Source organism: Macrobrachium rosenbergii, chromosome 53, assembly GCF_040412425.1.
Source record: "Macrobrachium rosenbergii isolate ZJJX-2024 chromosome 53, ASM4041242v1, whole genome shotgun sequence".
NCBI lineage: Eukaryota > Metazoa > Arthropoda > Malacostraca > Decapoda > Palaemonidae > Macrobrachium > Macrobrachium rosenbergii.
Genome location: NC_089793.1, coordinates 50685868 through 50700710, shown reverse-complemented (window position 1 = coordinate 50700710; position 14843 = coordinate 50685868). Strand labels below are relative to the sequence as shown.

The 14843-nt window shown below is 50.0% G+C and overlaps 1 protein-coding gene across 3 annotated transcripts in view; it reads left to right on the top strand.

The window, feature by feature from the left end:
• Positions 1–3438: 3438 nt before the first annotated feature.
• LOC136834448 (gastrula zinc finger protein XlCGF49.1-like) overlaps positions 3439–14843 on the top strand; it is a 65539-nt gene continuing 54134 nt past the window's right edge. For 2 of the 3 annotated variants that reach the window (XR_010851813.1, XR_010851812.1), the window contains exon 1: positions 3440–3603. The gene's annotated coding sequence lies outside the window, so the exon portion shown is untranslated. Of the gene's footprint in view, positions 3604–14843 lie in introns of all 3 variants that reach the window. The other variant, XM_067097051.1, reaches the window with a different exon arrangement.

The following is a 14843-nucleotide window of genomic DNA, read 5'->3' as shown; positions in this document are numbered from 1 at the left end:
GTCCCAATTCGGATCTCCGGTTTCGTAAGTCCCGAGTTGGCTCGACCCTTAGGAACGAACCATTACTTGGTTCTGCCTTTCTCTTGCAGAGATTTGCCAGATGCCTTGGTAATCAAGATTCGTACTAGGGCACTGCCTTGTCCTTTGGACAATGGCCAAGACCTTGGGGTCTTAGTCATCTCGACTCGACCTTGAGTTCAAGCCAGCCCCCATCAACTCCTAAGGAGTCCCAGGCTTTGGTAGAAGGTTGCTGAACTCATAGTCCTCTTCTTCCCTTCTAGAAAAGTGCGCATAACTGCGTCTCTTTCCACCCTCTTTCCCAGGGAAGAGACAAAGAAGTATTGACCGGGAAGAAGTTCTCCTACTGCAGATTCCTGAATGAAATAATACTTATTGAGTCTCTGGAGCTGCCAGCGACATTGCCAAGACCTGGGGATGGATTCCTTCAGAAGAAGTATCTCCCATAATTCCCCTGGGTCTCGGCAATTCTTTTCATCAAACTTCCATTCTGCTTCCTCTCCCGTGCTCCCGATTCGGGAAATGCCAGCCCGGCTAGAGCTAATTGTCTTGGTATCCTGTCATCTTGCAGAAGCTTCCCCATGGTGGAGAATGGAAGTCTGCTTCCATTTCTCCGTCCTTCTTTCGTCTACGAAGTATGAGGAAAGAGTTAGGCTAATGCTTGATTGAAGGAACCTTCGAATATGCTTGCATATTCCCCTCACATCATGTGTCTACTTACGGATTCACCGATTGAGGAATAGGCGCACACCTGTAAGACTTTGTCTTGAAGGTGTGGGACCAAGACGTTTACTACCTTCTCATTACCATCTTGGGTTCAAGGCAGCCTTTTGGCCTTCCGAGAATTCAGGATGAGTTTTGCGACACTCAGTGGTTCGTTGAACAACAGAACCACAGTAGTAGCATTTGTCGACAGACAAGAGGTAATCGTTTTTTCCTCCTGTATCATCTCGACATTTGCAGGTTCTTGAGTGTTGTATAGCGCACTCGACATCTCAGTTAGCCAGATGCATTCCTAGTGGGGATGTTTTGGTAGGCAAGCTTGGCCTTGGGTTTGAGTGATTGGGACGGAACATGCTGCTCACTCAAAGTTACACGAAGAGACTGCTCGACTGAGAATCCCTACCGTATTTCTGTTGCCTCCCTGCACGACAAGTTGGTAGTTATTCTCGCTCCTTCATACCAGACCCAGGGGCCGCTACGGTGAGGCATGCTGTCTTTCTGGGAAACTTGATATCTACGTTTTTCCCTCTGTATTTGTCTGTTTCGCTAGGGGTTCTCAAGCATTGCTCACCCCGAGTTACAGACAAATACTTGAAGACTTCGCCATCATCCGACCTGATAGCCGAGGCATCGGGAAGAGTTCTGCTTGACCCAACCTCCTGTAGCAGCTACACAAAAGCAGTTCTTCGGGTAGTACATCCGTGTGTTCAGGACTGAGAGACCTTCCAGATTCCCTTGCAAGCATAGGCTTTCTCACCGAGCGGTAGCGGATATAGCTGGATATCTCTTGGAAGTCCTCTGCAACACTCCCAGGGAATGGAGCCGTCTTCGCTGGTTGGTGTCGTTGACGGAACTTCTCAGGTCAGAGTTGCTCTTCAAGTCTGGACTTCCTCGTCTTCTCTGCCGAGGATTGCTTCTCTCCCTTTCATTTGTGAAGAACGTAGGCCCTTGCGACCTAGTCTTCTATCTGAAGTAGCCTTCTTCTCCTCAGTCGAGATTTAGCTACTGATGAGAAGCTGCTTCGGTCTTGCTGTCCCAGGGAACTGTTCCCTGGGTGGCATGTGACTCTCGTTTAGGGTTCCGGACCCATACTGCACTCACCCTTATGAGAGTCGTCAGATGGAGATGTGCCCTCTTAGGACCATATCTCATCTTGCTGTGGCCTTGGCATAGAAGATGGAAGTACAGGTGTTAGGGATTAATACTTCTACTTCTTCTCAGATGTTGTAGGTGGACTCCGAATCCTTCGGCATCTATTGTCGGGTTAGAGTTGTCCTTGTTCCCCTCCTCCTTGGACTTTGTATCGATGATCCAGATCATTCGTTACTTTGTCCTTTAGGGAGCTGTTGTACTTTCCGAAAAGGCTCGACAGAGCTCACGAAGTCAATGGCTTGGTCCATCCCTTGCATTCCAGAAGTTTCTGTCGGGCTGGAAGCAAGACGTGATCTCATAGAGCACACTCTTGTCTTCCTTTGGTTTTGCCCACAGGCCCTTAGAACCTTTTTTTACTTGGCCCTGTGGTGGCTGCTCAACAAGTTGTGTTTTCTTACCCGGCTCCTTCAAGAGGATGAGTAGCATCTCGCCTAAGGTGTTGGTTCTGGAAGTGAGAAGGATACCGAGAGTGACTGGCAACACGTGCTGGACCTGGCGCTGATGCAGTAAGACAACACATCGAGCACCCGTTCTATTTTTCTCCTAGAATCATAGAAGCAATTCCGCTCCTTCCTCTAGCAAGGGGAGGAAGGAGAGTCTGGCAATAAGGGAACCCTATCTCAGCTTTTCCTTACTGCCTCTGACTAAGATTCTTCCAGCCTATTTCGTATGAGTCACGTTTCCTCACTCATTCGAAAAGGTCCAGTATCTGATATTTGATCTTACAGTTCCTACACTCCGATCAATATGTCAGAGGCACGGTACTCCTCCTCGCTCTTTCGACCAGGAGGAGTAACCCAGGTGTGCAGAACTCCAGTCAGTTCAGGAGACTCACTCAGATTCCTCCCTCCAACCAGCGAGTCTTCCTAATGTAAAGGACCAAGGGTTTGTATGTTGTGTTGGAGCAAATAACAATCTTTAAAGTAAATTGTATTTTTCCTAACTACAAACCTAAGGTCCTTTACATTACATATTATGCCCGGCCTCATGCTACCCCTCAATCTAAACCTGGACCGAAAGGCAAACTGGAATGTTTACATCTGGGCAGGCAGGTATTCCTGCCTACCGGGCGGTAGTTACTGCATAACCACCTTGCTCAAGAGTTTAACAGCCGTTTCCAGCCTACGCCTGAAAGTAATTCCTAATGTAAAGGACCTTAGGTTTGTATAGTTAGGAAAAATACAATTTACTTTCAAAAATGGTGATTTTTATGCCCGCCTCATGCCACCCCTCTATCTGAACCTGGGCCCAAAGGCAAACTGGAATGTTAACATCCATGCAGGCAGATATTCCTGCCTATCTGATGATAGTTGGTTACTGCTTAACCACCTTGTTCAAGAGTTCAACTGCCGTTTCCAGCTTTGCCGTAAGTAATTCCTAATTTAAAGGACCTCAGGTTTGTATAGTTAGGAAAAATACAATATACTTTTAAAAATTGTGATTTTCTGGGAGAAAAAAAAAAAGTATGCTGCTTGCTTTAGTCTTTAGGAAAACATTAATGCCTCTATATTAATGTAAACCCAATACAGTACACTTCCTGTATATTTATAATTAGTTTCTTTATCTTGCAGATAATTCGTGATGCGCCAAATGCAGACGTGGTCAGAGGTCCTCGGAAAGTGAAGTTTGAAGTACTTAATTGTCAAAAAGGAAATGTATTTCTTGGTCTTGTTGGGAATATGTTAGGATTCCTGTCCAATTTATTTTTTTGTAAGTATTTAGAAGATTATTTGTACGTTTATGAGTACTGTCGTTCATGTATGGTTTAAAGTTTAACTCCTGAGGTTAGGAACTTTTTAACTGTTTAGGCTTAGCTCTCTTGGCATCAGAATTGAAAAAACTGTATCTTGTTCCGACACAATATACAAACCCTGGGTCCTTTACTTTAGGAATTACTTTGTATGAGGCTGAAACATAAATGTTAAACTCTTGAGCAAGGTGGTTAGGCAGTAACTACCGCCAGGTAGGCGGGGATACCTGCCTGCCCGGATGTAAACATTCCAGTTTGCTTTTGGCCGTCATGCGTTGCCGACGTGTTTTCGTTCTCTCCGCCTGACTGTCATTAAGCTCCTGTACTTTCGGAGATATAGTTTGGTACATAATATCTTCACTCCCCTACATCCATTGGGACGTAAGAGTTCGTTCCCTTCTTGGGCTTCCGCCCTCCGTGTATAAGGGGCATCACTAATTTCTTCCTACTTATGCTAAGTGTTGCTCGCCGCCTGCACTCGGAGAATTACGGGCCGGGTGGGAGGTTGCGGGCGTCGTCGATAAGTTCTGCTTCCACGGTGCCCTTGGTGGCCTCCCCTCCGTCCTTTTTTCTCTTCCCATAGGTTCTTCCTACTCCCTTTTAGTAGATCTCTCTCCTTCGCCCTCTTCGCTCGCTCGTCGGGCGAAGACCAGGGGCGGGGAGCGATCGGGCGACCTCATGTAGAGTACCTCCTCCCGCTGCATAGGGCAGTTCCCCTTGTAGCAGGAGGCGCCTCCCTCCACTAATCATCTTGCTTTTCTTTCAGGTTGACAGTGAACATCGCAGACACAACAGTAGTTGGCTGGATACATCAAAGAATATCTCGCATGAAGCAGTCCCGACATTCATTCCGTGTTACTTCGGGATCGACCACAATTCCTGGTTAGATGTCATATTTCCACGTCGGGATCGCTCTGACTCTGTTCCCGCCGATGTGGATCGATCGCTGTCATTGCTGGTTTTCATGTATGCTGTTGCAATGCCTCCTGCGTATCTGTGGTCCATCTGCTCCTGCTGTTCCCTGTGTTATGCTCTTGTCAACTCGACGACAGTCTCTGGGCTGCTCTTCCTGGTCTCCTGCTGCAGCCGCCCTGATCGTTCCTGTCGCTGCTGGTGACTTTCAAATGACGTTTCTGTCCGTTGCAGTAGCTCCAGCCTTCTGAACTGCTAACGTAGCTCCTGCACTGAATGTCCTGATCGTGCCCGCTACTTCTCCTAGCGGTCGTGCCCGGAGCCGCTTCCGTTGTGTTCCTGCCAGCTGCCCTGGAGGTTACGATGTCAGCCATCCTGTAGAAGATGTTGGCGTGAAAGGGAAAGAAGTCGCCTTGTGGGAGTGACGTTCCTGGCCGTTGCAATAGCTCCTGCCCTCCGAACCTCTGCCGTAGCTCCTGCATCAGCTGTCCTGATCATTCCTGCCGCTTCTGGTGGTCATGCCCCGGGGCTGCTTCCGTTGTGTTCCTGCCAGCTGCCCCAGAGGTTATGATGTCCGCCATCCTGTAGAAGATGTCGGCGTGAAGATGAAGGAAGTTGTCCTGTTGAGGTGATGTTCCTGGCCGTTGCAGTAGCTCCTGCCTTCCGAACCGCTGCCATAGTTCCTGCATCTGCATCAGCTGTCCTGATCATGCCTACTGCTTCTCCTGGTGGTGGTGTCATGGCGGCGTCCGTTGTGTTCCTGCTGGACTACCCTGGAGGTTACAATGTTTCGTGTCCACCATCCTGTAGAAGATGTCGGAGTGCAGGTGAAGGAAGCCGCCCTGTAGAAGTAGCTGCTGTCTTCTTCATCTTATCTCTGTTTTTGTCTTCTGTTGCATCTTCCCTTCCTATCCCGAGGTCCAAGGGGGTCCTGAGAATCAGACAGACCTCTGTCGGCCGAAGGAGAGGAGTGCTGCTTTTTCCCTTTGATGCCCTTGAACGTCTAGGGACTGCCTCCTCCCGAGGAGGCAGTGGGTCTCTTGTTGGCTCTTCCCGACCTTTGGGGTAGGAAACCGATTCGCATAGCCGTGGGTTTTGTGTTTCGGAAGCCGCGGGAGCGCAGACCTCAGTTTGCGATTCCGTTCCCGAGTCTTAGAGGTTCCACCTCTAAGATGGGGGCTGCCTCGGGCGCTCATTCGCGAGCCGCTCCGAGTGCTGGAGATTCTATGGAATATTGAGTATCCCGATCTGGTCTGTAGAGATTTTCCTCGGCCCAGTTCGGGAGCAGTGCGAGAGAAAGGGCCGAGGCACCCAGGTGTCTCGGCTCCTCTTCCTGCCAGCACCACAAGTGCTCCCCGAGAGTTTGCCAGTGCTCGGTCGGGTTCCCAGTCTGGTGTCTCGATCCTGTCGGTTCGAACATCAGAAGAAGCAGTGAAGAGATTCACTTCGGGAGTCCTGCGGGACTTCTCAGGGACTGACTCTCTTCCGGGAGACAAGTTTCTCTCGGCTCTTCCCGCCCTCGGGCGGGAACCGATTCGCATTCTCCTGTGGGATCTTGCATTTCGGGGGCCGCGAGAGCGTGGCCTCTCGAGGCCACGCCCTCGTTGTCATTCGGCGCCCTCGTTGCCAGTCTTGGAAGTCTGTGTCTAAGACTGGTTCTGTGCTTGGCTTTTTCGATCTATTAGGAAACAAAGCAGCCGCTCCCGATTTTTGTGAGTCTTGTGGGTAGCTCGAATTCTATGAATCACGAGCACTCTCCTTATGAGAGGCACAGGATGAGAGAAAGTGCCGAGACACCCAGGTGTCTGGGTGCCGAGACACCCAGGTGTCTCGATACTACCTGCCAGCTGCTTCAGTTGCTCAGGACGGGCTTCATTCTTGTGTCTCGAACTTTAGGGTTCGAGCATGCAAGATAGCAGACACAGAATTCCCCTTTGAATCTTCTTCTCGAGGGGCTTCGGCCTCGAAGGAGTTTAGAGTTCGGGGAACTAGCAATTGTTCACAGCAGACGAGTCTGGCCTGCCCAGTTACGATTGCGTTCGCGCAATTGGCTCGGCTCGGCCCCCAGTCACACTTACGAGACTGGTTTGGCGTGACTCGGCTTGCCAGACTGGCTCGGCTCGGCTCGCCCCGCCTGCCTCCCAGTCCGCCGCATACCAACCAGCTGGATCGCGTTCGCATGATCGGCTCGGCTCAGCTCGGCCCTACTTGGTTTTTTCCGATGTGGGTTCTCGGCTATGTTCGAGTGAACTTTTTGCTTTTCCCAGGAAAACGCTTTGCCACAGCACAAGTGCTCTTCTTCCCCCGTGTGGCAGTAATCTCCTTCGGTTGAAAATCGCTCACGGTCCACCTCTCATGCTTATCTTACTGGCAGTACAGGTAGGGATACTCTTTTCTCCTCACCTGTTCTCTTCTCCTCTCGGTTGTTCCAGAGGCGCGAGATGGACAGAGAGAGCTCAGCCCGAATAAGAAATTTTCTTGAGGGCTGCCTGCCTGGCGTGCTTTGGGTATCGGTCCCCGATTCTCTCGTGATTATAACCAGTTAGCCGAGGAGGGTTCCATGGGATCTGTCAGGTCTCCTCAAAGGGGAGAAGTACAGGAGTTTCATGCATCGGAAACAGCGAGGGTCTTCCTCTTCAAATTTTACGATCGCCCCTGTGTTTTGGAGAACTTGCGCCCGATTCGTCTGCGCGAGGATCCCGGGACAGGACCACGGCTCCCCAATGAATAACCTTCATCACTCGCAACGCTTGCAGTTCCCGAGGGCCGAGAGTGTCTGGGACTGCCATGGTCCTGGAACTTCGAGAGCGTTTCGACCTGATGAATTCTTTTCTTGAAGGAGTTAATTCAGGTCGAGACACCAAACTTCCACCCTGCCTCGACAGAATATGAATTCTTCTTGCCTCAGAGGGTCTTGCCGACTGCAGTTTTTTGGGCAATTCTGGTGCTAAGAAGAAGGACTTTGTCCCAATTCAGATCTGCGGTTTCGTAAGTCCCGAGTTTGCTCGACCCTTGGGAATGAACCTTTACTTGGTTCTGCCTTTCTCTCTCAGAGATTTGCCAGATACCCTGGTAATCAAGGTTTGCACCAGGGCACTGACTTGTCCTTTGGGCAATGGCCAAGAACTTTGGGTCTTAGTCATCTCAACTCGACCTTGAGTTCATGCCAGCCCCCCTCAACTCCTTAGCTAAGAAGTCCTAGGCTTCAGAAGAAGATTGCAACTGCTGATACCTGGACGAAATGATACTTATCGAGTCTCTGGAACTGGCAGCGACATTGCTGACATTGCCGAGACCTGGGAATGGATTCCTTCAGGAGAAGTATCTATTTCCCTTAGGTCCTGGCAATTCTTTCCATCGAACTTCCATCCCGCCACCTCTCCCGTGCTCCTGATTCAGGAATTGCCAGCCAGCTAGAGCTAATTGCCTCGGTACCCTGTCATCTTGCAGAAGCTTCCCCATGGTGGAGAATGGAAGTCTGCTTCCTTTCCTCCGTTCTTTCCTCTTCGATGTATGAGGAAAGAGTTAGGCTAATGCTTGATTGAAGGAACCTTCGAATATGCTTGCATATTCCCCTCACATCTTATGTCTACTTACGGATTCACAGATTGAGGAATAGGCGCACACTGGTAAGACCTTGTCTTGAATTTGTGTGACCGAGACGATTAGTACCTTCTCATCACCGTCTTGGGCTCAGGGCAGCCTTTTGGCCGTCCGAGAATTCAGGATGGGTTTTGCGGCACTCACTGGTTTCGCTGAACAACAAAACCACAGTAGTGGCATTTGTCGACAAACAGGAGGCAATCGTTTTTTCCTCCTGTTTTCATCTCAACATTTGCAGGTACTCGAGTGTTGTTCTATTGCACACTCGACAGCTCAATTAACCAGATGCATTCCTGGTGGGGATGTATTGGTAGGCGAGCCTGGCCTCGGGTTTGAGTGATCGGGACGGAACATGCTGCTCACTCTTTCTTCACGAAGATTTATGCAGAGACTGCTCGACTGAGAAATCCTTACCGTCCTTCTGTTGCCTCCCTGCACACAAGTCGGTAGTTTTTTCTCGCTCCTTCATACCAGACCAGCGGCTGCTCCATTGAGGCATGCTGTCTTTTTGGTGAAAACTCTATATCGACATTTTTTCCTCCATATTTTTCCGTTTCGCTAGGGGTTCACAAACATTGCTCACCCCGAGTTACAGACAAATACTTGAAGACTTCGCCTTCATCCGACCTGATTGCCGAGGCATCGAGGAGAATTCCGCTTGACCCAACCTCCTGTAGCAGCTACACAAGAAGCAGTTCTTGAGGCAGTACATCCCTGTGTGTTCAGGACTGGGAGACTTTCCAGCTTTCCTTGCAAGCACAGGCTTTCTCGCCGAGCGGCAACGGATATAGCTGGATATCCCTTGAAGTCCTCTGCAACACTGTCCCAGGGACTGGATCCGTCTTCGCTGGTGGTGTCGTTGTCGGAACTTCTTCTCGGGTCAGAGTCGCTCGTCAAGTCTGGACTTCCTCGTCTTCTCCGCCGAGGGTTGCTTCTCTCCCTTTCATTTGTGAAGAACGTAGGCCCTTGCGACCTAGTCTTCTATCTGAAGTAGCCTTCGTCTCCTCAGTCGAGAGTTAGCTACGGACGAGAAGCTTCTTCAGTCGTGCTGTCCCAGGGAACTGTTTACTGGTTGACATGTGACTCTCGTTTAGGGTTCCTGTCCTTGCTGTGCACGCGCCCTACGAGAGTCGTCAGATAGAGATATGCCCTCTTAGGACCATCTCTCATGTTACCCTGGCCTTGGCATAGAAGATGGAAGAACAGGGATGGGGATCATACCTTGACTCCTTCTCGGATGTCGTAGGTGGTCTCCGAATCCATTGGCATCGACTGTCGGGTTCGAGTCCTTCTTGTTCCCCTCCTCCTTGGACTTTGTGTCGATGATCCAGATCATTCGTTACTTTGTCCTATTGGGAGCTGTGGTAATTTCCGAAAGGCTCGACATTCCTAACCTGGATGTCGTCAACGTTTTCGCTAGTACTGTCTCTCCCAAGGAAGAAGTGTCTAAGGACACATCTTCCTCCTGACTTCGTGAAGAGATCAAAGGAGGTACTTGGCAGCTGACGACGACGATACCGGTACCTTTCACCCGAGAGCTCACGAAGTCGATGGCTTGGTCCATCCCTTTCATTCCGGAAGTTTTTGTCGGTCTGGAAGCAAGATGTGGTCTCTTAGACCACACTCTTGTCTTCTTCCTTCGGTCTTGCCCACAGGCCCTTGGAACCCTTTTTCCTTGGCTCTCTGGTGGCTGCTGAACAAGTTGTGTTGTCTTACCCAGCTCCTTCAAGAGGACGATTAGCATCTCGCCTAAGGTGTTGGTTCTGAAAGTGAGAAGGATTCCGAGAGTGACTGGCCTCTCTTCCTCCTCCTTCCCCATCCTCCAACTTCTCCTCCTTAGGGATGAGAATAGGACTTGAACCAATAGCTGCTGGAACTGGCACTGATGTGGTAAGACTACACATGGAGCACCCGTTCTATTTTTCTTATAGAATCATAGGAGCAATTCCGCTCCTTCCTCTAGCAAGGGGAGGAAGGAGAGACTGGCAATAAGGGAACCCTATCTCGAATTTGCCTTACTGCCTCCGACTCTAGATCCTTCCAGCCTATTTCGTAGGAGTTACGTTTCCTCACTCATGCGAAAAGGTCCAGTATCTGACATTTGATCTCGCAGTTCCTACAATCCAATCAATATGTCAGAGGCAAGGTACTCCTTCTCGCTCTTTCGACCAGGAGGAGTAACCCAGGTGTGCAGAACTCCGGTCAGTTCAGGAGACTCACTCAGATTCCTCCCTCCAACCAGTGAGTCTTCCTAATGAAAAGGACTGAGGGTTTGTATATTGTGTCGGAACAAATAACAATTTTGAAAGTAAATTGTATTTTTCCTAACTATACAAACCCTAGGTCCTTTACACTTTATGCCCACCTCATGCCACCCCTCAATCTGAACCTGGACCGAAAGGCAAACTGGAATGTTTACATGTGGGCAGGCGGGTATCCCCGCCTACCTGGCGGTAGTTACTGCCTAACCACCTTGCTCAAGAGTTTAACGGCTGTTTCCAGCCTACGCCTGAAAGTAATTCCTAATGTAAAGGACCTTAGGTTTGTATAGTTAGGAAAAATACAATTTACTTTAAAAATTGGTATATTTGTTCCCATGAGGATACAAACCTTGATCTGTTATACGGGAGTGCTGGCTGTCCCCGAGTTATAACAGAGATCCGTTCCTACAGTTTGTTTTGTCTCAAAATCTGGCGTGCTGTTTTAGGAAAACAAGTAATCGCAGTCTGTAAAAATGTTTAAACAAGGTACTGTAGTTAACCAGCTTATCATATTTTTGTTTTTGTTTGGGAATGCTTGTGATATATGAGTGTAGGTGTTGTTTTGCTTATACTCATATAATGCAAATCCATGACTTATCTGAGCTTGGGGAAAGAAAGCCGTACGTCATGAGCCATTGGCCTGGCACTGACAAACCCTACATTGCTTCCTCTCCTCTCTTGAGATGGAGCCTCATACCCTCTGCACTTATGCAGAAAACGTGTCCAACCAATCTAGCTCTTGTTCCAAGTGCCGTGTCTGGCTGTCAGAACAATGGGTGCAATTTGCCAGGGAAAGGAGAGAGAGAAGAAACATAAATTCAGCAGCAGTTTATGCAGTTGCTTTAAAGCGCCTGTGACAAGATAGGGTTCTCTCTGATTCCTTCCTGCCCCTGGCCAAACTGAAACTATTGTTGGACTTTAAAGGAGCGGAACTTCACCGTCAAACTTTCATCGGTAAGAGAGTGTGGTGATGGGGATAGAAGAACTTTTTCTTCACCAAAGGTCTCTCCGTTTGCTCCGGGGGGTGGGGGGCTTGGGGGGAATTCCCTCATGGGGTCAAAGGGAGAATTCCCCCTCTTAACCCGACTTTTCTTGCAAGTGTGGTGGAGCCTCAGGGGCTTAGGAAGTTATAGCTTTCCCTAGACCTCCCGGGGGAGCCTTCTGTGGAGGGTTTGATCTTGCACTTAGGGCCTCTAGTGCCCCTCCAGTGACTGCTGCTTCTGTGACCGTAACTATGGCTACGGTCACGATGTCTTCTGGATCTATGACCACCACTGCAGCAGTCCACTGGGATCCTAAACTTCCAGTGTTAAAGTTCTTCCCCGATTCCTCCCTTGGTTGAGATGAAATCCTTCTCCACTAAATGAACTAAGCAAAGGCCTCACCTTGACATCAGGCAGAGGTCGAATAGGAAGAGTGGCAAAGTTTCTTTGTCATCTTCGTCGTCGTCTTCATCATGTGCCTACGCCTCCTCCCCTTCTTCCAATGCTAGCAAGTGGAGGAAGAAAGTTGCCTCTCCCAGCTGTACGAAGGCTGGTAGGGCTTCTAATGGTCAGTCCTCTTCCACGGGAAAAGGCTAAGGGGCCTGTCGTTTGCTCTCCTGATCTGTCTAGGGGCACAGGAACCATTGCATGGGGTTCCACGAACCCCTGTGTCACGGGAGCAACAGGTGCACGTGGTTCCACGGACCCCTATGTCACCGGTACTGGTCCCTGGAAGCCACCTTCCCGGGCTGATAAAGGTCCTTCTACCGCTGCACGGGGTTCCTTGGACCCCCGTGACACTGATACCAGTCCCGGGAAGTCACCTTTCCTGGTCGATAAGGGTCCTTCTACTGCTGCGCAGGGTTCCATGTACCCCTGTGACACGGGTGTCTGTCCCTTCTGCTGCTGCACAGGGTTTCACAGACCCCCATGGCGCCAGTACTGGTCTCAGGAAATCACCTTCCTGGACTGGTAAGGGTCCTTCTACAGCTGCACTGGGTTCCATGGGACCCTGTGGGTACTTGTCCTGGGAGTCAACTTCCTTGGCTGGTAAGGGGACTGCTCTCCCTGACCCGTACAGCTGTCGTCACCTGCCGGGTCTGTGGCCTTGCGGCAGGTCCATGAAGGGTGCTAGGCATCTCACCTGTCTCCTCCACCTCCATGGAGTTTTCTGGGAACTGGAAGTCAGACAGGCCTAGGGACTGAGACCAGGAATGTTCACACTTCCATCCCAGCCCAGCCAGAGAAGCATACACTCTGGGCACGGTCCTTGGATCGGGCTGGTTGTATGCTCGAGTGGTAGAGAGATCGCCACGGGACTGGCAAGCATCTCTCTCCTGCAGATAGAGTAACCTGGGAAGACCGTGACCTGGAAGGGCTTGAGAGTTCTATACCCCAGGACTCAGACACCCCTGAGTTGCAGAGGAGTTTTTTCAGAGATTATTGGTTTGATACAGCAGTTTAACGATCTTGAGGAAGAGCCCATGGCTTTTCCTGTGGGTCATTCATCAACCACTGAAGCTTTTGGGGACCACAAAACAAACCCAAAGTCTTGATGGGCTTTCCATAGTCACAACTTGCCAAAGGGGTCTTGGACCAGGTGAATTTTCTTGTGTAAGAGCAGGAAATTTCACTTAGGTTTAGCCGATCGTACAAGACACTTCCACAGCCTCTCACTCACCAAAGGAATACTTCAATACCTTGGAGAGTCCTTTTCTGACCAAACAGGTTGACCTGGACCTGGTTCTCCTGTGTCCGGGTCCATCGCTGGACCGGCTCTGTGCAGAGGGAGTTATCCCTGTCGCAGCAGGAGGCAATAGCTATGGAATCAACAGCCATGACAGCATTCCAGACAGTCTCCTGAATAGATCTTTGGTCTCTTGCAGGGGCCAAGATCGCCTCTTCCTCTTCGGGTTCTCATAATTCCAAGGAGGAAGTCCCTTCCAGAGGCTGATGTTGTCTGGAGGCAGAGCCATCTCCTACCTAGCTCACCAGACAGCTAACCTGTGGGCGAACCTGGTGCTCAAGAGGAGAGACACTGTCATGAACAAAGGTCAACAGTTTTTCTCCGGGAGATTGAGTCAGCATTGGCACATTGGAATGGACCAGTACTGGGTTCTGCATCCTGGTTCTTCTCAAGAGTGCTGAAGTGGCTGTCATGCAGTGGATGACAAGCAAAGGATCAGAAGTAATGATCTGCTTCACCTGGCAGTGGCCAAGAGCTTGACACTGCAGCCCGACCTTTGGGTCAGGCTGGCCCTTCCTCTTTTGGCCATAGGAAGTCATTCCCAGGCTTCTGGCCCCCTCTCCCAAGAACACCCAGTCTTCTTCTGCCCCCTGCTAGGAAGGGTGCACAGCAGCCCTCTGTTCAGCTCCCTACCCAGCTTGGGAAAAGGGGACAAGGGTATGAAGAAGGAGGAAGGAATGCCGCACCGGCATTCCTTCCCACCTGCTGCCATTGATGGGGGAAGTACTCTGTCAAGCCGTTTGGCAACATGGCAGCGATATGGAGCAGAAACCTTCGAGTTCCCATCGCCCCTCACCAATGTTCTGGTTTGCTTCCACACACATTCATGGCTTGCTGACAAACCTCGACCTATGAGGAGAGGTGAAGGCGATGCTGTAGAAGTGGTGACAGATTGGTCTCTGGGGGCTTTACAGCAGTCTTTTCTCAAATCAGAATCCTTGGTGGCTGGAGCTGTGGTCATGGATCTTTCTCCCCTGAACATGATCTCTCAACTTGACTCAGTTCAAGAAGACTTGCATCAGTACTCTCCATGCCATCAGGGGGAGTCTGACTTCATGCTTTAGGGGAACTTAGGATTCGCATTTTGTAATACCCATCCACCACTCTCACAAGTACCTCCAATTTACCCTCAGAGAGGTGGTGTTCCTGATCAGAGCTGTGGCTCCAGGACATAGACCGACTTCTCAATGTTTGCTAACCTGCAGAAGACAGATAAAGGATTTCCGATCTCACACCCAAACAGAGAGTACAGTATCTGGGCCTGCTGATAGATTCTGCAGCAGCTATAGTCTACCCCTCAGACTCATGTATCAGCAAGTTCAGGAGGAAATCAGTTCCCGGGCTGTAAAGACAGTGACAAGTTGTTCTCGGTCACCAGTTGTACTTGGAGATGTTGGTCGCTCATGGACTGCTTTGCCTTCGTTCTCTTCAGTGGAGAATGAAGGGGTTTTGGTCTCCGGCAAGAGACCCTGTTCTTCCCAATCCCTCTCTCGGAGGAAGTAAGGAAGGATTTAGCCTGGTGGCTAGATGACAGGGCATACACATGGAAGAGTTGCTGGTTTTAGGTGTGTGGAACTGGAACAACACACTTCCACATGAATATTCTGAAACTCAAGGTGGCATTTTAGCCCTGCAAGAGTTTCAGGATGGAGTGATGGGACACTCCACAGTGTTCCGCAATCACCTGGGAAAGT